The 23,308-nt window shown below is 41.7% G+C and overlaps 1 protein-coding gene and 1 pseudogene across 5 annotated transcripts in view; both read right to left on the reverse strand.

The window, feature by feature from the left end:
- The window catches only part of SLC41A2 (solute carrier family 41 member 2), a 73,641-nt gene extending 54,003 nt beyond the window's left edge, over positions 1-19,638 (reverse strand). Inside the window, exon 1 of one of the 4 annotated variants that reach the window (XM_081129544.1) lies at positions 19,560-19,638. The gene's annotated coding sequence lies outside the window, so the exon portion shown is untranslated. Of the gene's footprint in view, positions 1-6,283; positions 6,307-6,379; positions 6,584-19,427 lie in introns of those variants that run through there. The other 3 variants (XM_081129546.1, XM_081129543.1, XM_081129545.1) reach the window with 3 other exon arrangements.
- On the reverse strand, positions 10,687-11,299 carry LOC308552847 (large ribosomal subunit protein bL34m pseudogene; annotated as a pseudogene). Its single transcript has one exon. The product of its transcript is annotated as a large ribosomal subunit protein bL34m pseudogene (transcript).
- Positions 19,639-23,308: the final 3,670 nt, after the last annotated feature.

Below are 23,308 nucleotides of genomic sequence, written 5' to 3' on the forward strand. Positions count from 1 at the left end.
CGTGACAATACCCGTATCACTATTCAGTCACCCTAAAATTCAGAAAGCTCAAAATGCGTTCTTCGGAAACTTGACCAACAAACAGAAAAATGGAGGGTAGGGAAGAAAGAAAAAGAGGAATTTCCCAAGACAAGTCATCCCTCTGAGAATATACGCAGAACAGGGGTAAGTAAGCACGGAGTCTACAGTGAGTTGGCAGCGGGATCCAGATGCAGAGACACGGGTCCCATTCATACTTTGCCCCTAGTACTCTTACTTCAGTACAAGCTATTCCGGTTAGACAGAGAGACAGATACTCTACCATGGCCATTGTGCACAGAGACCATACACGTCCTTTGTGTAAACTCAAAAACACAGTGCCTCCCAGAAAAAGGAAGCTCGCGAGTGGAGCCCTGGACTGCATTTCAGCCCCACTCCATCCCCTCAGCCAAGCACCCTCATGTACTGCAGAACATGCATAATCTTACACAGCACACTGGGCAGCTGGGTGACGTATTAAACCATGCTTACAGAACATAAAACACAAATGGCAGATATATATTTTTGTTGTTGTTGTTTGCTCAGCATCTTTCCCCGATTTTTTTAGCTATGTGAAAAAAAATTCCTGTGCGAAACCATCCTTCCCCTATTCCATGAGGTTCTGGTAGGTCTATCAATCACAGTTCCTTGCCCTCCAGACCACATAATGACAGGCGGCTTGAGCAGGATCTGAGTCCTTCCCTGGAATTCCATATATTTGTTGGCTTACTATTTGCAGAGTGCTGGCTAGGCTACATGATTGACCAAACAGGAACCAGTCCTGCTTCTGATGGAGAGGAAAACCAATCAGGTGCACAAATAAAGGAGATCATCTGTGATAAAGGCTATGCAGGAAAGAGTTAATTTAACGAAGAACAAATGGCTTACAGGGCTCAGAGTGGAAGGCCTCTGGGAGAGTTTTCTCACTTCCCTTTGGAATAACATAATTCTGAAGCAGTCACTAAGTCTTCCTCCTCTAAAGGTTCCCTCTACCACCACCACCACCACCACCAGTTGAAGGAAAGCCCATCTACATTAGAAGACCCACAGGAAAAGAACCAGAGCTAGGCCATGATGACAGGGTCCTGACAACATAATCAGAACATCTATTTCATTTATTTGAAGCCCATTCCACTCCTGATCTTCCCTATCATATGTGCAATAAAACTCCTTCATTGACTAAGCCGGTCTGAGTGGTGTTTCTGTACTAATAGCTTTGAAAAAACACACAAAAAACACAATGCTCTTAGGTAGTAGAAATTATTTTGCAATAAGTACATGCCATGGACCGCCTGAAACTCATGTCAGTTACGTCTCAATACACTAGAAAAAAATTAAATGTATAAACACACAATCTAAAAATATTTTCCAAAATCTTCCTCTAAAAATTAAGTTTACATTTCAAGACACACACAAAAAAAAACGTAGATAGGATAAAATCTCAGACTAAAAGATAGCCTTTCCATTGAACACATTTAAATTTATTAAAAACTCCGTGTTCATGGGCCAGCACTGGTCTACAGAGATATGTCAGGGAACCACTGACTTAGAGGAAAATACTAATACTACACTTCTTATGAATTCAATTTAGTTATAAAATCAAAAAACTTTACTACTAAAATTCCTTATTTTTAAACGAAAAAGAAGTGTATGGTATGTGTGTTGATTTACTAAGGCCGTATCTTGGAGAAAACCTGCCCATTGTGCTGAAGAAGGCATTCTGTTCCCCTGCAAAGGTTAAACACTTGAAAAATCTAGCCGAGCTGTGGGTTAGCAGGCCTAAATCATGCCGATTGCTAAGCACAGCATTATATGGGAGTTTAATACTTTGTTATCTTCCCATAACAATAAAAAGGTTTTTATTTAACCTATTACCAGTAATTATCATATTTCGTGGGGGGGAAATCTCAAAACTTGATCAAGTGGATATTTCACATTTGTGTAAATAAACAAAAACACAGGACTATCACACTCATAGCTTACACACACAAAATAACCTAGAAGTCTAACTAGGGTTATTATGTGTTCTTCTTTTGCCACTCTGCAAGTGCGCAATCCACTCCTTTCATTTCTTTTTGAACACGTCTTCTATGTTTCTGTTTGTTACTAAAATATAGATAGTTCCCAAACCGGATGTATTATGTGCTCAGTTAAATTAGCTTTCAGCGAGATCACGCCAAACAAAACTAGACCTTAACGGATTTAAGCCATGTATTTCCTTGTTTTATAAAAAAGAAAATTGGTCCATTCTTTTGAATACTAGGCAGTAAGTACGTAACTGTTTAACTGAATAACAGGTTCATAAAGAAGGACCGTGTCTATTTCATTTGCTTTTTGCAGCACTCAAATAGCAGGTTGACTTTATGGCTGCTCAGTTTTTTCCAACTACTTTCATTTTAAAGACCCAAACCTGTGTAAACTTAAATCCTCACCAATTTCTCTGAATGATGAACTCCTTCCTCTCAAGCAAAAACTATTTTTAAAAGCTTTTTAGGTATCAGTGAACTCCTCAGCTTCTCCACGTCTTCTCCAAAGTTTCCTTTTCCTGAAGAATTTACCATTAAATCACTGCTCAGCACTTATGCCAAACAGCTCTTAGACAATCGTCCCTTTGGTTTTCTCATGTTCACTCTGGCACTTTCTGCCATCCTGCCATGACCTTGTTGCCAAACCCTTCTCCCCTGAGAAGTCATCAGAACCCATGAGGAGAGCCTAGTCCCATTCCTGGGGCTCACAGCCCTGGGCTACTAGGTCATATTAGAGAACTCTCTCCTCCATCTGAGCTGGCCCTACGGTTATTATTAAAATCGTTTCGCGTTGTAAGCCCTTTGATTTCACGTCTCCCCCACGAAGCTCCTGGCCCTGCTTAGTCAGTGCTTTCCAGCAGATGACCTCGACCAGCAGAATTCCTCTCTTGCTCTTCCCTAAGCTTCCAAGTCCCTTTATTCAGCTTTCCTACTTCTATACGTGGTACCAAACGGTTCCCAAGACCCAATAACTTCCACCTATTCAAAAGGTTACAATAAAAGTACACCACCTGAAAGAAATCTACCAAATTAATGTAGGATTAAAAAGAAAAAAATTATATAGGATTACGGATATAGAGAGGAAAGAACAGTCAAAATTAAATGCTCAAAACACAGTTAACAATTTTGCTATCACTTACAGTTTTAAAAAAAAGAAAAAGAAAGAGAGAAAGGTATCCCGCCCTGGTTGGGTGGCTCAGTTGGTTGGAGCGTTGTCCCGTACACCAGAAAGGTTGCGGGTTCAATCCTCGGTGCAAAAGGGAGACAACCGATAGATGTTTCTTCTTCTCTCTCTCCCTCTCCCTTCCTCTCTCTAAAATCAATAAGAACATATCTTTCGGTGAGGGTTTTTAAAAAAGAAGTATCCACTGTCAATTCCCACATGGCACAGATGACATCTTGTTTCCTGTGATATTTAATGTATCACTTGACCCTCAAAATTTAAAAATCAATACGGCGACGTAAAAGAAATCTGAATTCTAAATGTACTGTTGCTTCTGGGCAGAGGTATAATGTATGGTATTACTAAGAATGTATGTCTAGGGGGGAAAAAAGGAGTATGGATGTCTTCTGCCCATTTCCTCTAGCTACCCGAGGAAAAGGAACTATCCCATGGTAACAATTCTAAAGAATGAAGCCCCGTCAGTAACTGTCACAAATCTTCTAAGGTCTAAGTTTCAAATGGCTCCAAACACAGTTGAGTCATAGTCATTTATATACTTTATCCTATAATTTTTATTATTGTTCACCTAATTTAAAAGTGCTTGGAAACTGAAATGTAAGAAATGCTACCTCACAAATAACTGTCCTCCCTAATTAAAAGGCTCCCTTCTAAAATGAAATGAAACTATCTCCATTCCTTTTTCTAAAAATATTTATTTTGGCTGAAATACAGAGTTAGCTTCTTTTTTAAAAAAACTGATTTTAGAGAGAGAGAGAGAGAGGAATGGGGAGGGGGAGGGGAGAGAGAGACAAACATCGATTTGTTGTTCCCCTTAAGCATGAATTCACTGGTTGATTCTTGTATGTGCCCAGATTCCAAACCTGCAATACTGGTGTATCAGGAGGACGCTCTAACCAACTAAGCAACCAGGCCAGGACCAGGGTTAGCTTCTTTAAAAATACTTGACTTCTTTGGCTTAAACTGGAAGCTGTCTACTTACACTGAATTCAAGCGCTCACATAGGTGTCATTTAGCTAACAGGCAGTAATGTAGAACTTCCTTGACAAGAAAAATGGAAGAAAGTGAAAGGGCAGTTAACTGCCATTTCAGTTGCCCTCCGCTGCTGCAAAATTGGTGGGCTTGATGTTTTCTAACACGCACAAAAGCTTGAGAAGTTAAGGACATGATTCAGGTATTGACATCCAAAAGCTAGCTGATTGCATAAAACAATCACTCATTTCTAAGACTGCCCACTGACACAAAAGGCTAATAACCCTTAAGTTTCTATATGCCTAAAAGACAGCCAAATATTTGTAAAGAATTCGTTTAAGGCCAGAGAAATCATCAGTGGGTTTAATAAGCCTTCTGTATAATAAATCCTCCATACAGTGCAAATAATTTTTCAAAAGCAACCAGACCCAGAGCAAATGATTTTGTCTTCAGAATTACAACCCTCAACTCCACTAACATAACAATGATGATACTTTTTTAAAGAATGTTTTATTAGAAGAAAGATACATCAAAAACAAGTCAATGAATCAACTAAACAACAATCCACAGTTAAACCATTTCCACTTATTGAGAAAATGTTGACAGAGTAGACATGGTGTGTGTCCTAGAACTAAGTGTATTGCATAAACAAAGTACAGTTTATCTCGCCAAGTGCCACCTGTTAGATTATATCTAGCCCTATCAAACCAATCAACTGAAACGTGAAAAAAAGGTTCACTTAACTAGGTATTCTGATTAAGTTGATAGCAGTACAGAAATAGATTTTTAAAAAATAATACAGGAAGCAAACACTTGCCAGAAATATCAGTGCTTCTGTTTAAAACAACTCAACGGATGGCTGGATATCAGGGGAGTTACTGAATCAGAGAACTCTATTTTGAAGTTGAGAAATTGCTTTTAAACAACAAAAAAGTAGATTTCCCCTTGTCTAATTTAACCATTGCTTACCTGTATCTTATTCAAAAAACTACCTAACACTTAATAGCTTGCTCCTATAATTGATGTGTAATTCACATTAATTTCCTGCAAACCACCACTGAGAACACTTCACCTCCTCATGAATTTTTATTTAGAAATTACAGCTACACAAAGCCATGCTACTGAAAACTGGTATTTTACTTTTCTTTAATAAAGACTTAGCTGCCCCCCTTTTTTTTAACTTCAGCAGCAAGGAAATTTACAGCTACACCTGAAACTCAAATCTATGATCAATTTATTAACCTTAACATTATACTACTTTTATTTTCTTTGTTACTGGTTTTGTAATTCTTTTCTTGAAACCATTATTTCTTGTAGGTGTTATTTTTATAAACTGACTCAACACACTTGGGTAAATGATAATGTACATAAGAATAAAACATAAATAAAACATTTACTTACTGTTTTTTTCTGGTACTTAAAAGTCTGAAATAACTAAATTTAGAAACTAGATAAGTAGAGTTCATCAGCATCTCAAATGAGTAGAAATTATTATTCAGAACTTATATAAAAGCATACTTTCATACTTTTATCCTTAACACATCCTTACACTCCTAGAAAGAATTCCATTTTAAAAATGCAAACCCACTTCTGGGACCTATTTGAAATAAGCACTTAACTTTTTGTATAATTAAACTGAAAATTGAAAATAAAAGCTTCCAGAAATTTAAGGTGCAGAAAGGATGCCAATGTGTCAAAGTTTTCTTGGTTTTTTTAAATTGATTTTTTAAAATTTTTATTTATTGATTTGAGAGAGAGAGAAACACTGATTTGTTCCACTCATTTATGCACTCATTGGCTGATTGTCGTATGTGCCCTGAGATTGAACCCACAGCCTTGGCAAATCGGAACAACTCTCTAACCAACTGAGCTACCCAGCCAGAGCTCAAAGTTCTAAAAATCTTCTTTTTAAGAAAAGGGGAAGGAAGAAAGGAAGCTAATGTGTCAAAGTTTAAAAGAAAAGCAAAACGTTATAAGAAAAGTGAGAGAAAAAATGCTTTGGCACCTATAAGGTTATCACTTTTCTCCTACATTTTAAGATTAAGAGCATCTCATCATTTTCAGCTATCCCATTTCAAATACTTACTCAGAGCACATCTATTTTCCCAGGGCCCTTTCCTTTCCCCTCTCCGGGAGCAGAAGCAGGCTACCCGAATGAGCAGGCCACACCAAACCACATTACCTCCCATCAGGTGGTGAAACAGGACAGCTCCTACACGAAGGTCTTCCTCGGGCGGCGGCCTATGGCCTTCCCTCCCTCGACATCTTCTCCCAGGTAGATGAAGCCAAATCTTCCACCTGCCTCAAGCTGCACTTTCCCTCGGAGCGCTCCCTGGTACTCAGGGCCGCGAAGGCGGTTCAAGTGCACAAACTCTCTAGGAGAGCCTACGTGCCGATTAGATAAACCACAGGTACACAGTGTCATGTTACTCAACTACCCTGGCATCAAACCTGAAACGATGACCTAACGCACCACCTTTACTCCCTGCAATCAAGTCTCTCCTCTACCCTTTGGTCAGGGCTGTGCACTTTTTCATTCAAATGCCAGTTTGAAAAAAAAGAAAGAAAGGAAAGGAGCCATTTGCTGAAGGGCTCCAAGTCCAACTTGAAGAGCCAAAACTACTCTCAAAGCCATCCCCGATGCAACATAGTTGCTATTTCCTGGCCTCTGCTCATAAACATGTCCTGACTACCCATCTTTCACACTTCATTTGAAACTCTGCTTCTAATGTCCACTGGCATAGTTTATCTTTTCTTGTTTTTCTTTTTTTCACAGGAGCGATATGTGTTCAAAGCAAAAACTAAAAAAACCAAAAAGCCTGGGATAAAATGAAAATTGTTTACTCTGGAAACCCACCATCTGAGATAATCACTGATCACATAGTGGTATATATATGATGACATTGCCATATTTTTTCTATATGTATGTTGAAAACAAAAACAGGCTCATATTGTACATAGAGTTTTGCATCCTGTTTTTTGCACTTCAAAAGGTATCAAAAATGCTTCCTTATCAACATTATTCGACAAAGTTATTTTTAATGGCTACTTAAAATTGAATGCTTCTAAAACTCCCAGGAGCCCTAGAATTTTTTTCTTTCATTTTTTTTTTTTCTACTTTTCCCTCTCCACACATTCCCCAGTAAGAAAAATACAGTCCAACCTCAGTTCTCGAATGTCTCCCATCTCAAACAATTCCCTTCTCAACTAAGTTGTTCTTGGAAAAAATGTCTCATAGTTGAACAAACCCTTTCATGTTGCTTCATCAGCATGACAAAAATTCTCTCTCAGGCCACAGACAAAGGAGAGAATGTGAGTCAGTTTACCACTAAGCTTCACAGTGTTAACATCTCAGGAAATAGTGCTGTGAATATTTCTGTGGGTTTTGTTTGTTTGTTCGTTTTTTTGTTGCTTTTGCTGCTGGCAAAAATGGACAATAAGTACTATTTTAAAACATGAAGAGGCTATCAAGAATGCTAATGTTGCTAAGGGTGTGAAAGAAACAATCACAGGCAACTGAAGAGGTAGAAAAACTATTGCTGATTTGGATAAACTAAAAGCAGTTAGCCGGTGACAGCATTTAGAAGGCAAAGACAAGTGAAAAAGCGAAGGTGCTGCTTAACTTCCTGAAACACAACCCTGGAACAAGTGCTGAATGTGATTCATTTAAGGCTAGTAGGGGGTAGTTCAATAAATTTAAGAAAAGTGTTTCTTTATAGATTAAACAGTACATTAGACAGGTACTATATATAAGAAAGGTTAAAACAGGGAATAATTTGGGGGGCTCTGGAACAAATTAATTCAATATACAATATTTCTAATGGGAAAAAAAATGATTCCGTTTTCAACCCCTTCTCGAACAGCCTTCCGGAATGAATGAAGTTCAAGAACTGAGGTTCCACTGTACAACTAAAAGGCAACTGCCTTGCCCTGGCCAGGTGGCTTGGTTGGTTGGAGCATCGTCCGGTACACCAAAAGGTTTTGGGTTTAATTCCCAGTCAGGCGCCACATACCTAGGCTGTGGGTTCAATCCCCAGTTGGGGCATGTTCGGGAGGCACCCGATCGATGTTTCTCTCTCTCTCCCGGTGAGGATAGAAGAAATAAAAGGCAACCGTCTTCCTTCAATCAGTACATCACAAACGCTTTCAGACAACTACCATGCTACTGTATTTGTTTTTCATAACCATGATTTCATTTATATCACATGTATTTGTTAGATGGCTGTGAATCAATAACTGTCTCTGCCCCATCAAGCTCCAAGGCAGGGCCAGGTTACCATCTCATCGATGGTGTGTCCCCTCAACAATCCACCACACATTATTCAAAACCATAATAACTCCAAACAAAATGAGTCACAAACAGTATGATTCTTCCAGAAAGATGACCTCACTGTTTCTTTAAAAATTACAAAACATTAAATTATTTAAATGTGTTTCTCTCTTTTGATGCTCCCTTTACTAAGCTCAAACACACGCCTAGATTGCCTATTAAGCAATGTTCCCCCGGACTGAGACAGGAATGCTTTGTTCTAAGGAGCAGTCCGAGTCTAAATCAGATTATGAAATCTGTGCACAATCAAAATCCCATACCTGAGGACAGAGTTTTCAGTGAATCACATTTTGAAAAGGAGAATATTAACTGCCTGTTCAAAGTTATATTATTCATGTGGAATCACAGCAAATGTTTCATGCTATGTTTGAAATTGTACAAAGCTTACCAAGATATTTGCTATGCTTCCATTAGATGAATAAGTAACATCGCTTGCGTTGAGTGATTTTATGAGTGAATTTCAAGTGACTTATTCAGCAAATCTTCACACTTCAATTAAAGAGATGATATGCTTCCAAAAAATGAAATGTCAAGAAGTGTCAACACACTAATGACAGTGATAGTAATTAAGAGCCTGGGCTCCCAAGTCAAACTGCTTTGGCTTATATTCTGATTTTCACTAGCTGTAGGATCTGTGCCTCTACACCTCAGTTTCCTCCTGAAAAAATATATCCTTCATGCAGCTATTGTGAGAATTAAATGACTTAATACATGTAAAGTGCTTAGAACAGTAGATCGTGCCTCCAATAAATGTTAGCTAATTATTATCATTATCCGTCATTATTATTACACATTTTTATAAAAGGCTCAAAATCTAACTTCCCATTTTTTCCTCCTTACTGCGGAATGTACTATACCAAACAATCACAAAGAATGTTATACGCTGCTGTACTGAACCCCTGGCTTATAATTTTCAAATCAACTGTTCTGTGCCAATTTTCTCTAAAAAAAATCAATTGAAGTGTAATATTTACATTTTATACACCTTACCCATCCTCCTTACAATTAAACTGCGAGCATACTATAAAGTAGTATGTGTGTGTATATGTAACATACATATATATACTGACTAGTATATACACACATTAAACAGTACCTCTATATACGGAACAACACAAGTCTTCGGGAAACCACAAAGTTTTAAAAAGAAAATGAAAGCTGAAACAGGAAGTAGTTCTGATACTGTTGTTAAACTTAAATATCATATCTGATGTATCTCTTCATTTTTAAACAGATATCTAAATAACATCTTGCTCCCCCCAAAAAAAAGAATAAACAGAGGGTGTTATTATTTTGGCAATTATAATAAAAAAAGCTGCTATAAACAAAAATTTACTAACTAAATAACATCTTTATGATAAGCAAATAAAACAGCCCACCTTAACCGCACTGTAAGGTTTATTCAGGCCTGGAGAGCTAAATGTACCCAACCAGATCGTTATACATTAGGAAGGTGGAATCCGTCCTGAGTTTGCCTGCCATTATTTTGAAACTCTATAATCTAGAAATTATAGTGTACACGATTTCTTTTTTCCTTTTAAAGAGAATCAGAAAATTACCATAAAACATTTTTATTAATTGATTGTTATCTAAAAGATAGAGGCAAGAGGCAGGTATAATGAAAGAAACAGCAGAACAGGCTTTGGATTCTGGGGCTACCTATTAATTTTACTTTTTTTTATATATATCTTTACTGGTTTCAGAGAGAGGAAGGGAGAGGGAGAGACAGAGAGAAACATCAATGATGAGAGAGTCATCATTGATCAGCTGCGTCCTGCACGTCCACGACTGGGGATCGAGCCTGAAACTCCCACATGTGCCCAGATAAGGAATCCAACAGTGATCGCCTGGATCCTAGGTTGACACTCAATCATTCTGCTTTTTGATCATAGGTCTAACAGTCTGCTTTAAGTCTCAGGAAAATATACTAGATGATGAAAGAGATTTATTCCCTCACTACATGTTCCTTTGGCCCTATTACTTTCCTATATTGTTTTTTTTTGGTGTGTTGTTTTTTTGAAATTTAGATATTTAATGATATTAAGGAATTACTGACTTTTTCTAAGTGTGAAAGTTTTATGATTAAGTTTTAAAGGGTCCTTATCTTGGAGAGATGCATTCTTAAATATTTACATAATAACCTGATTCCTGAGGTCTGCTTCAAAAAACAGGAGAGGGGATGATGGCTTGTGGTTCATTGGTAGTCAGAAATGGGTAGATACACGAGATTCACTATACTATTCCATGAACTGTTACCGTATGTTGGAAATTCTTAATTCAAAAGCGTAAAAAGGGACCTGGCAAGGTCTGACTTCCTACTCCCCCTTCCGGCCCAACTTCACACTTCTGTCCCTGGGCCAACCATGCAACTGGAGGAGCACTCATGTCTGAGTCATCCAACCTCCTCACAAAAACAGCAGCAGGAGAATCGAGGGAAATGTTTTGGGGGGGCCAGGGGGGTCTCAGCAGCAGCGTCGTGTTCAATGGCTCAGAGATTTTCGGCCCTTGAGCATGAGGCGAAGGATGACCTGGACACCAGCCGGCGTGCTCAAGCGCTTTATCCAACCGTGCTTGTGCTTCCGTTTGATGTTGCTTGGCTGGTACTCATTCCCCCGTGCCTTGCCCCGGCTCAGCTGCGTGACTGGGAGTCCCCAGGCGTCGGGTAGCTGCAAGAAGGCCTGGGGCTGGAGCCATCTGACACCCAATATCGCCGCCGACCTACTGACTGGACACAACAGGCAACTCCAGGATGTGCCCAAGAGAGCCATGTCTACCCTCCTATTGTTTACACTTCCCAAAAATATGAATAGCTTATCCAAAAAAGCCACTGTCGGACTAAAAACACACACACTTCTTCAAAGAACTAGAGTCTAATACATAAACCCTCCACAATACATAAAAGTTCAAACCCAAAGGAAAGAACAGCCACCCATTCTATAGAACATCAATACCACTTACAGCAAAAAGAATACACTTCATTTATATGTACATATCCCATATAATCTTTTTTTAAAACACTAGAAGACATGTTCATACATTACAGTTTAGGAAACTGAGGTTCAGAGAGGTTAAGTAATACGCCCAAGCTATAAAGTTAGCAAGATAAAGACAACAGACTTGAATCCACAACTTTCTAACTAAATGGCTAATGATAAGACACCACAGGCATTCTCTGTGTTGTGATCCTTGTACAGCAGGGTAAGTGACCATGGGGACAGGAAACACAGAGCCAAGGTCCTCCCAGTACTCTCTCGACTCTATTCAGGCCCAATACTGGAATCCAGTAAACTGGATTCAAGTTATTTTTAACATAGTTGATTGCTCAAGAATGAACACAACTCCTTCCCAGGTCTCATCCCTGATTCACAGGTAAACTCTGCATTATCTTCTATTAATCAATAAATGAACAAATAACTACCAAAGAACCAGAAATGCAATCATATCATAAAATGCCCTTTTTATAAGTACCATGTAAGACAGCGTAGAAGGAAGAGCCCACATATATCTGTAGTACTCACACCACAAATGCTTTTAACTTTATAATACTTACTGCACTTATTTACATGAAAGTCACCCTTTACTAGTCTATGAACTTTTGATACAAGATTCTCTATATTCCCCCTTATTATTCAAAGTATAGGTGTTCACTAAATACATGTTAAAAGAAGGAATGAACAAAACATTGAGGAGCTAAGCCTTAAAGAGTAAGTCAGGTTTGGAGAGATGGGGGGAAGAAGGAAGGGGGAGTGTATTCTAACTAGATACATGATGACCATGCAGAAAACTGCCAGAGAAAATGAAGACGGGTCTTCATTCTTGCGACCAAGCAGCAAAATGGGGAACTGGGGAGGATCTGGGATTCCTCAGTAGGGGACTTAGCACTTTATTTTATAAATTAGGCCAATTGTTTTCATTTATTTTTCTTTTTATAAATATGTTTTTATTGATTTTAGAGAGAGAGGAAAGTAGAGGGAGAGAGAAAGAAACATTAATCGGTTGCCTACTGTACCACTCCACCCTGAGCCCTCCAAACCGGAATGTGGGCAACGTGCCCTGACCTGGACTCGAACTAGTCACCTTTCACTGCACTGGACGAAGCTCAACCAACTGAGCGACACCGGCCAGGGCAGACCAATTGTTTTTAAACACTTCTTTTTAATGCAGAGAAATTCTTTGTTTAAATGAAATGTTATGTGAATCCCAATACATAAAATAGATAAAAGCAGTATAGGGTGAAGCACCCTGGTTTTCACCCACCTCACCTAACTTGAGAAGACTCTGAAACTCCACCTTGGGGCACAATTTGAAAACCGCTGAGTTAGAAAACAGTCTGGAAGGGCAGACACCCAAGTGCTCAGAGCACTGACCCCAGGAGAACTGGGCTGGCCTGGCTTGGTAGGGCAAGGAGGACTTGAAATACCACTTTCACTTTTTAAACCCTGCATATTTTTAGATGATTTGAACTTTTGTTGATACTGAGCACTTTTTATTTTATAATTTAAAAAGTAATAAATAACAGGGTTTCCAAAGAACCGACAGGATGGCGGAAGTGGAGCGGGAAAAACTGACCCTCCGCAAGTTCACCTACCCCGAGGGGGATCTCGACCGGCTGCTGGACGGGTCTCACGCCGGCTGATGCAGCTGATGCAGCTGCACAGCCCCGCCAGCTGCGGCTGCACCGGGCCTGCGGAGGAAGGGGCGCTGGCGGCCCAGGAGCAGCACCGCCCGTGGAGGGGCCCCAGGTGAAGACGCACCTGCGGGACAAGACCATGCTGCCTGGGACGGTGGGCGGCACGGTGGGCGTCTGCAATGCCAAGACCTCGACCAGGCGGAAATCAAGCCTGAGCCGACTGGCCACCACCTGGGTGAGTTCTCCGTCACCTACAAGCCGAAGCGCCCGGCCTGGCATCAGAGCCACCCGCTCATCTCCCTTCAGCCCTTTCAAGTAGCCAATAAAAGCACAGACATTGCTAGTCAAAAATAAAAAAGTATTAAGAAAACATTGCTCTAAAAAGGCATTTTAATGGTTAAATTTCTTCGAGTGGATTGCCATATTTTAAGAAATCATTTCCCAATAGTAGGACATTTTCTTGACTAAATGACATCACAATGAAAATGAACATCTTTGTGCATAATACTTTCCGTATCTAGAATTGTTTCCTTAGGATAAATTTATAAAAGATAGTTTTAATATAAGTTCTATGACGCACAGTTTAAAATAGGGCTCTGTCGAATATAAATATATAAAATGTAATGAGTTTTAAAAGCCATCCTTTATTAGCAAATTTGGATTCTAGCATTCATGTTTACGCTACATAAAACCTAATTTACAAAACTAACTAGCAAAGTTCCCACATCTCAGATACATTAAAAAGAAATTTGATTCAGAAATTGAAATCACTCTACCTTTCATGAATGTTTCATAATTTCTCTTGCCACTTACCAAAACCATCCCCTGAACGACTTTTTCCTTCACGGATGGGTTTCACAGTCTAGTTCTGTAAAGGCTCAGCCCTGTGACAGTATAATCCCTCTCTGGCAACAAACTGACATCATTAAATTCTTATTTGTAAGTTCTTTGGTGTGTACGGATGTTCTTTTTTCACTTCTTCTAAGATCAAAATCTATTTTCTGTTTCCTCTCCATTACTCTCATACGAACGATACATTTTAATCTAATTTATTCCCTTTGTCCCCAGCCATCTTTATAAAACTACTTTTTGGGGGGTGCTCGGAGAATGTCTTTCGGTTCATACAAAACATAAATGACAGCTGGACTGCCTTCTTCCCGTGACCAATGTGTTGCTCTGTACTCCTGGGGGGAAGAAAGCCCAAAATCAAAAGGTGGTTGTTGTTCTTATCTCCACCATTGTTTTAACATAAGAGCACTTTTTGTTAAATTATCTTTTAAATAACTGAATGTGGTTCTATCACACGATTTCAACTAAAAAAGAATTTCTAATAAAACATTTTCTTTTTTTCAAAAGCAACATCAAGTTCATTTCTGCTACTCTGTAACAGTTCTCATATTAAGGGGATTTACCCTCTATCAACAAAAATTTGCATAGTCCCTACTGGGTACCAGACACTTGCCAAATGCCAGAGTCTATGTGAACAAAACAGAGGCAAGGTCTGCTCTCATAGATCTTTCAGTCTTGGTGCAAAGGCCCTTAGGCAAACAAAGAATCTGGAAAGGTCCAGTACAAAAAAAAAAAAGTGGAATGATTCTTTAGGAAAACGGACTGGAACCAATTTTGGAATACCTGTAACACCGGACCAAGAAATGTAAAGTTTATATTTGCAAGACTAGGCATTCAAAGGGGTCTGTAGAAAATATAAATCTAATCAGGCCCTGATGAAAACTTTTCACTGCCTTCTCCTCTGCTCTAAGATAAATCCAAAGTCTGTAATAAGGTTAACTAAATCACGTATAATCATCCCCAACTACCGAAGACACTGGACTTCTGTTTCCTGTGTTGTAGGGATTTTCTAACTATATACCACAATCTAATAAGCATGTGTGTGTGACACACTCTTATTGTCTATTTTATTTCTTTTTCAAAACAGATAGGTCACAACCCACTACACTGATTTTACAATCTACTGGTAGGTGCCCGGCTGCCTGCAGTTTGAAAAATACTGTGTACGACACTCTCACACTTCTTAGCTTTTCCACGTTCTTTCTGCCTGAAACACAGGCCCATCCTCGCCCTTCCCTTTCACCTGGCTACTTCGCATTCTGCCTTATGATCTTAGCTCTTACACATCCCTTCCCTGACCCTCTTAGATGAACTAGTTCCCCCTCCTCCGTGGTCCCAAAGTACTCCATGCTTTCTAACACTGACGATGCTTTACCATAATTGTACTCATGCTTGTCTCTCTAGGCTGTAACTCCGAGAGCAAGGAGTCTGTCCACTGATGAGTAAAACAGGGACCTGGGCTTCAATAAGTCTGTATCTTGAACCACACAATGAAATGATCGCCCACTTAAAAACTGTTTAGTTATTTCCAAGGAAAACACGTTCTTAGTTCCAATTTTAAAAATAGAGGTTAAGTTCCTAAGCTGGTCCTCAAAACACGCTTACCTACAACTCGAGTGACCAATGAGAAATGGCTGCTTCTTTTCCTCTCTGCACTGAAAACCTCTCTCAGGACTGAAGGGACACTTTTCTCTCCACCCCATCAGTGGTTCCTCCTACAGGAAAGTGATTTATCTAGTGGCTAAAACAAGGATAAAGGTCAATATTCCACATAAGCCCCACCCCTGAGCTTTCACTGGCTCCAGCTCCTATGAGATACAAACTTTCCCTGCCTGCAGGAGGAGACCTGCACTTTTTTGGGTCTGCAGTTTTGTCTGCGTAGGTAAATTAAGAAGGAATAGGGAAAGCACAAGTCTAAGCTAAATTCTCCAATCCAGCTTTATCGGAAATGACAATGGAACTACTTTAATACTTTAATCCTCATCTGGTTTCTTGAATTTGAGCTCAATTTGACCAGAATCTGGCGAGAGAAGGGGTGTAATCAGCACACTGGAAGCCCTCAGCACGAACAATAGTAATCCCAGCCTGATTCTGGGGCCTAGAAGAGTAGACAGGGAGGAGCAACGTGCAACAAATGAAATGGGAAGGGAAACGGAATGAAGGACAAGAAGAGTTTTTCCACTTTTCCTATTTAGAACTTTTCTTGGGCAAAAACGTCTGAATAAGCTGGATACGCCTTTATATCCTACAACTGTCCTTTCCAAAATGTTTCTCATCTGTGCTTTTCTTTTCTCATCTTCCAGACCCCTTACGCTGCCCAAAGATCTCCATTTTCAACACCCACACTTTTAGAAATAAAGTTTTGCCCAAACCTCAAAAATGTTCCAAAATCCCATACTACTTCCCTCTCCTAACCCCACTCAAGTCAAAGCTCTCATTTCCTCAGTGCAACTGATCAGGAGAAAAGCAATCTGATTAAATCCATTCACATTAGATAAGAGTATTCGACATTCCTAGCCTTTGATCTTTACTAGATTAGATAACTGATAGATAGATAGATAGATAGATAGATAGATAGATAGATAGATAGATGATAGATAGATAGATAGATAGATAGATAGATAGATAGATAGATAGATGATAGATTTTTAATTTTACTTTAAAGCTACAGAAATCTAACTACAATAATTTCAGAGACAAGATGAGGAATGCCTAGAAGTCTCTCATAAAGGAGGTGGGTCTGCTCTGACCAGCATTTTCCAGGGATCATGTATCAAAAGTTGTTCCCACTGCCCTCTCCAGGAGGCAGAGAAGGCAAACTAGAGAAAACAGTTGTAGCCACAAGATATTTATATATCCTTTGGGTAAGTCAATAACAATATTAGGTTGGATAGGTTATATTTTCAATGCTTGATAATCATTCCATAGCTAAAACAAAACAACATACACTCAGGTTATATACTCAGGTTATATATTGAAACTACTAGCCTCATTCTACTACTGCAGCCAATGAGGCAGAAATGGGTTAAATGTTTCCATTGTGTTACAACTTGGTACTTGAAGCAGAGGATTGGACTTCTCTTCACACACTTTTTTCTTTTTTATCCTAATATTTTCCATTGCTTTTCAGAGAGAGTGGGAGGGAGAGAAAGAGAGAGAGAGAAACATGGATTTGAGAGAGACACATGGATTGATTGCGTCCCACACGCACCCCAAATGGGGCTGGGGATGGAGCTTGCAACTGAGCCTCGTGCCCTTAGCCGGAATCAAACCTGGGACCCTTCAGTCCATGGGCTGATGCTCTTACCACTGAGCCAAACCAGCTAGGGCTCTTAGCACACTTTTAGTAAGTTGCTTATCCACTATTTCTACTTGGAAATATTTGACTTTATTTTCTATAACATTTCTGAAATTTGGTAGTACACTTTTCAGCAGTCGTATCACAGTAATAGAAAAATGGGCCTGAATTCCTGGTCATTCCAAGTGTCATGTCTTTTTCAGTGGTTTTTGCTACGAAAGACCTGAAGCTAATGCTAAGTTTGTGTGAACTCAGAACTTAACCACGAAATAAACACAGCAGCATTCATTCAGCTTTAAGAGGTTCTTAACGTCAAAGCCATAGAAAATACTTATTTGCCAACTACATATAAATATAATTATAATAAAGACTATACAAACTTAGGAAAATAAGATCTTCCACTTTGCCTGAGAAGCATGTGAAAATTTAATTGAGTAATAGGGGTTTGCTAATTGTTATTAGTTTGTTTAGCTAGCCAACAAAATAAATTATCTGTAATTAAAGTGATAACTGGGACTTTTTTCAAACCAAGAGTAGAATATATGAAAATGCCAACTAAATGTGTGGTCTCTCTTGACTCTGGTCATGAACCCACCTTTTGCAGCTTTTCTCAAAACACCAGAGGTGGGAAAGGGGCACTAAGATGCCTGAGAATTGACAGGGTATTCTGAAAGACGTAAGTGGCGCTTATTTAACTTTCCCCAAAGCATTATGTTGCTTAATATCGGGTTGATTGTCTCTATTAGTGCTAGCCCCTTAAACCAACATTTTTTTCTATAAATGAACATTATAATTCAACAATAAAAAAATTACCCAATTAGTACGTGGGCAAAAGATCTGAATAGACATTTCTCCAAAGAAGGTACACAAATGGACAATAATCACAGGAAAATATACTCAACATGTTAATCAGGGAAAGGCAAATCAATAGCACTTCACACCCACCAGAATGGCTACAATGAAAATTATCCAATAGAAAAACCAACTGTTGGTGAGGATGTGTAGAAACTGGAACCCTTATACACTGGTTGGTGGGAATGTAAACTAGTGCTGCTACTTGGGAAAAGTGGGCAGTTCCTCAAAAGTTACAGTTCCTCAAAAGTTAAACATATATGTACACCCAAGAGAAATAAAAGCATTCGCCCACATAAAAACATCCACGAATGTGCCATTATCCACAAAGTGGAAACGTCCCTAATATCCATCAACTAGTGAATGGATGAGCAAAATGTGCCCCCGTGGTCCACCAATACAATAGGATGTTATCCCGCCATAAAAAGACTAAAACACCGACACACGATACAACACTGGGTGAACCTTGAAAACATTATGCCACGTCAAAGAAACCAGTCCCAAAAAGCCACATAGATGACTCCATTTCTATGAAATTTCCAGAACTGGGAAATCCACAGAGACAGAAAGTAACTTAGTGGTTTGCCAAGGAGTGGAGCAGGTAAGTGGGGAATTAGGAGCGACTGCAACTGGAAACAGGGTTTCATTCCGGGGTGATGCAAATGTTCTAGACAGTGCTGATAACTGCAGAACTTCGCGACTGTACTAAACGGCACGCTTTCAAAGGATGAATTATATAGCATGTGAACTATAAAAACCGTTCAATTACAGAAGACTGCGTGTATGTGTAATATACATGTAAGTGTAATAGCTAACACAGACGGATATGTGATCTCTTTCTCTAAGTGAACACTTTGGGCGTTTTTTAAACTGAGATACACGTCGCATATATAAAGAAGAGAATGAAAGAACACGGTGACTCAGAGCAAACGCCGAGCCCCGAGGCAGGGGCGCCGGGGTGCGCCCGGGCTGCCTCGCAGCCTCTCCAGCGGCTCCCCTTCCCCCCATCCCTCGCCACCACCGCGTCCGGCCCAGTGCCCCGGCCCGGGTCGCTGCGGGCGCCCTGAGCCAGCCCGCCCTCCGCCCGAGGCTGGGCAGGCGGGCGGCCCGGCTCCCGCGCCGGCGTTGCCCGCGGGCCGGAGGGGGCACGGCGCTAGGACGGGGCCCGCCGCGCAGCCGCTCCCCGCGCCCCGGTGCCGCCCCACCTCCCCGCTCCCCGCACCCCCGCCCCAGGTCCCGAGCCCCGGTCCCGCCCCACCTCCCTCCGGTACCTGGGATGCGCCCGAGCCCGGCGCCGCGGCCAAAGCCGAGACTTCCCCTCCATTACCACCTGCCGCGGAGCGGGGACCCCGCCTCCTCAGCCCCCGCCGGGGCACCGGGGCCGGGGAGGGTGGGGCATTCACCTAGTTCGCCCGCGGCGACCGCAGCGGCAGCTGCCCGGGCCCGCGGCTCCTCCCCGCTCGCGCGCCTCCCCGCGCCCGCTGCTCGGCGCTGACAGCCCGGAGCCGGCGCCCGAGGCCCGCTGGCTCCCCGCCCCGCCCCCGCGCGCCCGCCCGGCGCAGGCGCAGGATTGGCGCCGCCCGGGGCTGGGGGGTGAGGGGAGCCCGAGCCGGAGCCAGAGCCTGGTGATGTGGCCGCGGGGGCGGCGACCTGGAGCGCAAGCGCCGCCCCTTCCCGGACCCTTGGCCGCGCCCTGAAAGTCGCGGATGGGGGACCGGATCCCCAAGAGGAAGAGGGACTTTCCAGGAGAGAAGGGCTGTGGCCTCCTTGGGGCAGCCCACCCCATCCCCACCTACCCACGTGCAGGCGCATCACCAGTACTGCGGGTCCGAACCCCCAAACCTGTGACTCATGGTCTGTGTTCTCAGGCCGGGGGTTGGCAGGGTTCGTTTTCCCTTCTCGCAGACTTGAGATTAAAACCAAGGCGCACGGAACTCTGTGGGTGCCTCTCCAGCGCAGCGCAGCGCAGCAGGGGCGCGCGTGAGCCCGGGTGGGAGGGGGGGGCGCTGCGAGGACGCGATTCGGGGCACCCCCGGCACCCTCCCCGTGGGAGCGAAGCGCACGGGCGCCCCGGAGGCGGCCGGGGTGCCAGACTTCTCAAGTTGGCCCACACTTGGCTTTTACTCTAGGTAAGCGTGAGGCCAAGTTTGCAACGAGAGGCCAAGAGCTCACTTACGGGCTGTTTGCAGAGCACCGCTTGTGTATGACTCAGGTAACGGTCTGCGCCCCCACGGGATGTTCTAGGTGTGGGTCCTCAGGGACGACTTCTCAAGGAGAGACTGTCGCTTTAAACATTACCCAGCTAATGACACTTCCTCAAATTAAGGCTTCATCCGATTCAAAGTCACGCCAGTGATTTTGTAGCAGCTTTTCAGACACCAAAGGACAACACAGCGAACACTTACTTGGTGTTTTTCTTTTGCTTTTCTATTTTTTTTTTTTTAAACATATCTTTATTGATTTCAGAGAGAGGAAAGGAAGGGGAGAGAGAGAGAAATCAGTGATGAGAGTCACTGATCGGCTGCCTAGCCTGCAGCCCAGCAAGTGCCCTGACAGGGAATCAAACCCTGATCTCCTGGATTCTAGGTCGATGCTCAACCACTGAGCCACGCCCCTCGGGGCTGCTTCTGCTTTTCAATCAAACTGAGTTTTGACCTTCACCTTCAGGGTAAAAGGTCTGGACCCTCTGTAGTCTTGCTTTATAAAATGGCCCGTGCAAAATAAATAAAATAAAATGGCCCGTGCAGGTGTTCCTCACCCCTTAAACACAATGAGGAATAAAAGTGTAATTGCAAAGAATACGGAAAAACTGTTTCGACTGTATTTCAAATGGTTTTGTTCTTATGGGTTTTAATTACATATCACTGGAAGGTAATTAGCTACTCTTGAAATTTCGCCAGGAGTAAAGTTCCAATCAAATAAGTGTTCCTCCACTGGGTCATGCAGTCTTTCAAGATTTCTGAACTAAGTATATGCAGAAAAGGCCATCCTCTCCAGGTTTTGAAAATTCTGCCACCGGGCTCTCCCTCTTGGGAGCATGCCAGCGCCTTTCCAGACCCTTCTTCCCCCCCAGGCATCTTACCTTTGCCTTTCCCTCTCCTAAGCTCCAAGGGCCCTTCTTTTGCTTCTGTAACTTATTTCCTGAGCCCATGCAGACCAGCTGACTCACTTCTACTACCTTGGTAACTTTTGAAATAAACTTTCCCTTATAATTTAAAAAAGAAAGAAAGAAAAGAAAATTCCACCACCATTTTTTTTCTGAGAGAGCTGATGGTTTCGACTGCCCTAAATTTCATTCGTTGGCGTGTGGTGGGCAACCTTCTGCTTATGCAGTGTTCTTCGTTCTGTATGCTACAGCAGCATAGTGTGTATTGTTTAGATATTTTAAGCTTCAAGTTGGAATCTAAATTTAAATGACATTTCGACCCTGGAAATAGCTCAAGGTGGAAGCAGATGGAGAGATATCCCCTTCTGAAAAATTAGGTCCTAACGCGTGCAGGCAGCGAACACGTTATTACTCATCTTCTGCCTGACCACTGGCAACTTAAAACGAAGCAAGTGGCTTAGAATTGAGGATATGTATTAATCACTGTTGTGATGAATGCAAGACAGAAGCCTGGGAGTTATGGGAGAGTGTAACAAAGGGGCCTGTTTGCTCTACAGGGTAAGCAAGAGGAAGTGACATTTAATCTGAGCCTTGAAAAATGGAAAGGAGTAAGCCAGGCCACAGGAGGGGTGTAGGGATGTGGGATGCACTCGAAGCTGAAGCTGAAATTGCAGGTTTGAAGGCCCATTGGTAGAAAGCGGCTCCACCTCTTCAGGTCTGGGGGGGTGGGGGAAGGCCCCAGTGACTGGAGTGAGATGAACAGTTCTGTAGAAGAGTTGGGCAGGAGCCTGGAGGGTCATGCTCAGGACTTTGGACATAAACCTAAAGACAAAAGGAGCCCTGCCTGTGTGGCTCAGTGGTTGAGCATCGACCACTTCAATTCCTGGTCAGGGCACATGCGGGGGGGGGGGGGGGGGGGGGGGGGGGGGGGGGGGGTTGTGGACTCAATCCCCAGTAGGGGGCATGCAGGAGGCAACTGATCCATGTTTCTTTCTCATCAGTGTTTCTATCTCTCTCTCCCTCTCCCTTCCTCTCTAAAAAATCAATAAAAATATATTTAAATAAATAAATAAATACAAAAGGAAGCCACTAAAGAGTAGGAGAGGGTCATCGGGACATGATCAGATTTGCATTTGTAAAAGACATTTCTGGCTACAGTGTGGGGAATGAGTAACAAGGAAGCGACAGAGCAGGAGTGAAGACCAGTTTGCAGGTAATGGAGATTAGGAGAAGATGGTGGATTGAAGAAATAGATCAGGGTTAGAAATGTAAGGACTTGGTCTTTGACTACATGTGAGTGAGAGAAGAGTGACCAAAAAAAAAGAATGACTCCCAGCTTTCTAGCTTGGGCTTATAAAAATATAAACAGAGCCACTTTATAATGGAGTCACAGCCATCCCAGAGAAATTGCTTTGCCGGTCTTACCCCTCAAGCCTTTGGAATGTTAAAACTGGGCTAATAAACCTCTGGAGTTGGCCTAAAACAGCACTGTATTCCAAACAAATGTTTATTGTGACTAGGACTGAAAATTAAAGGCATTCTTTGAAATTCTTAAAACTCTGTTAGCTTATCTGCACCTATAGAAATTCCTTCTATTCAGGTAATTAATTACTCCCTTTCCCTTTTTCATAAATACTCCTTGCCTTTACCTCTAAATTAGACTATTATTTGGGTTTCTGCCTGAATTGGTGCTTTTGAAATAGTTATTCTTTGGATCTGAAATAAATGTTGTTGCCTCTCACTTTGGCCTTTTATTTTTAGGTTAACAGTATAAATATATAGATAGGTGTATATCCGATATGGTGATAACTACTTATGAAAATAAAACGGGGTTGGAGAGTTTTCAGGCAGGGTGAGAGGGACTGTAAAGGGGAGGGGAGACTAATGCATATAGAGTGATCCAGGAAGGTCTTGTTGGTTTGAGCAGAAAGAAGTGTGGATGAAAAAAGGGATTCTATGAAAAGTAACCTCACAGGGTGATCTGATAATAAATTCCTAATGGGGCAGGTCGTGGAGAGTAATCACATCCCAGGTATATAACTTTCA

The sequence above is a fragment of the Miniopterus schreibersii genome (genome assembly GCF_964146895.1).
Source record: "Miniopterus schreibersii genome assembly, chromosome: 2".
Lineage (NCBI taxonomy): Eukaryota > Metazoa > Chordata > Mammalia > Chiroptera > Miniopteridae > Miniopterus > Miniopterus schreibersii.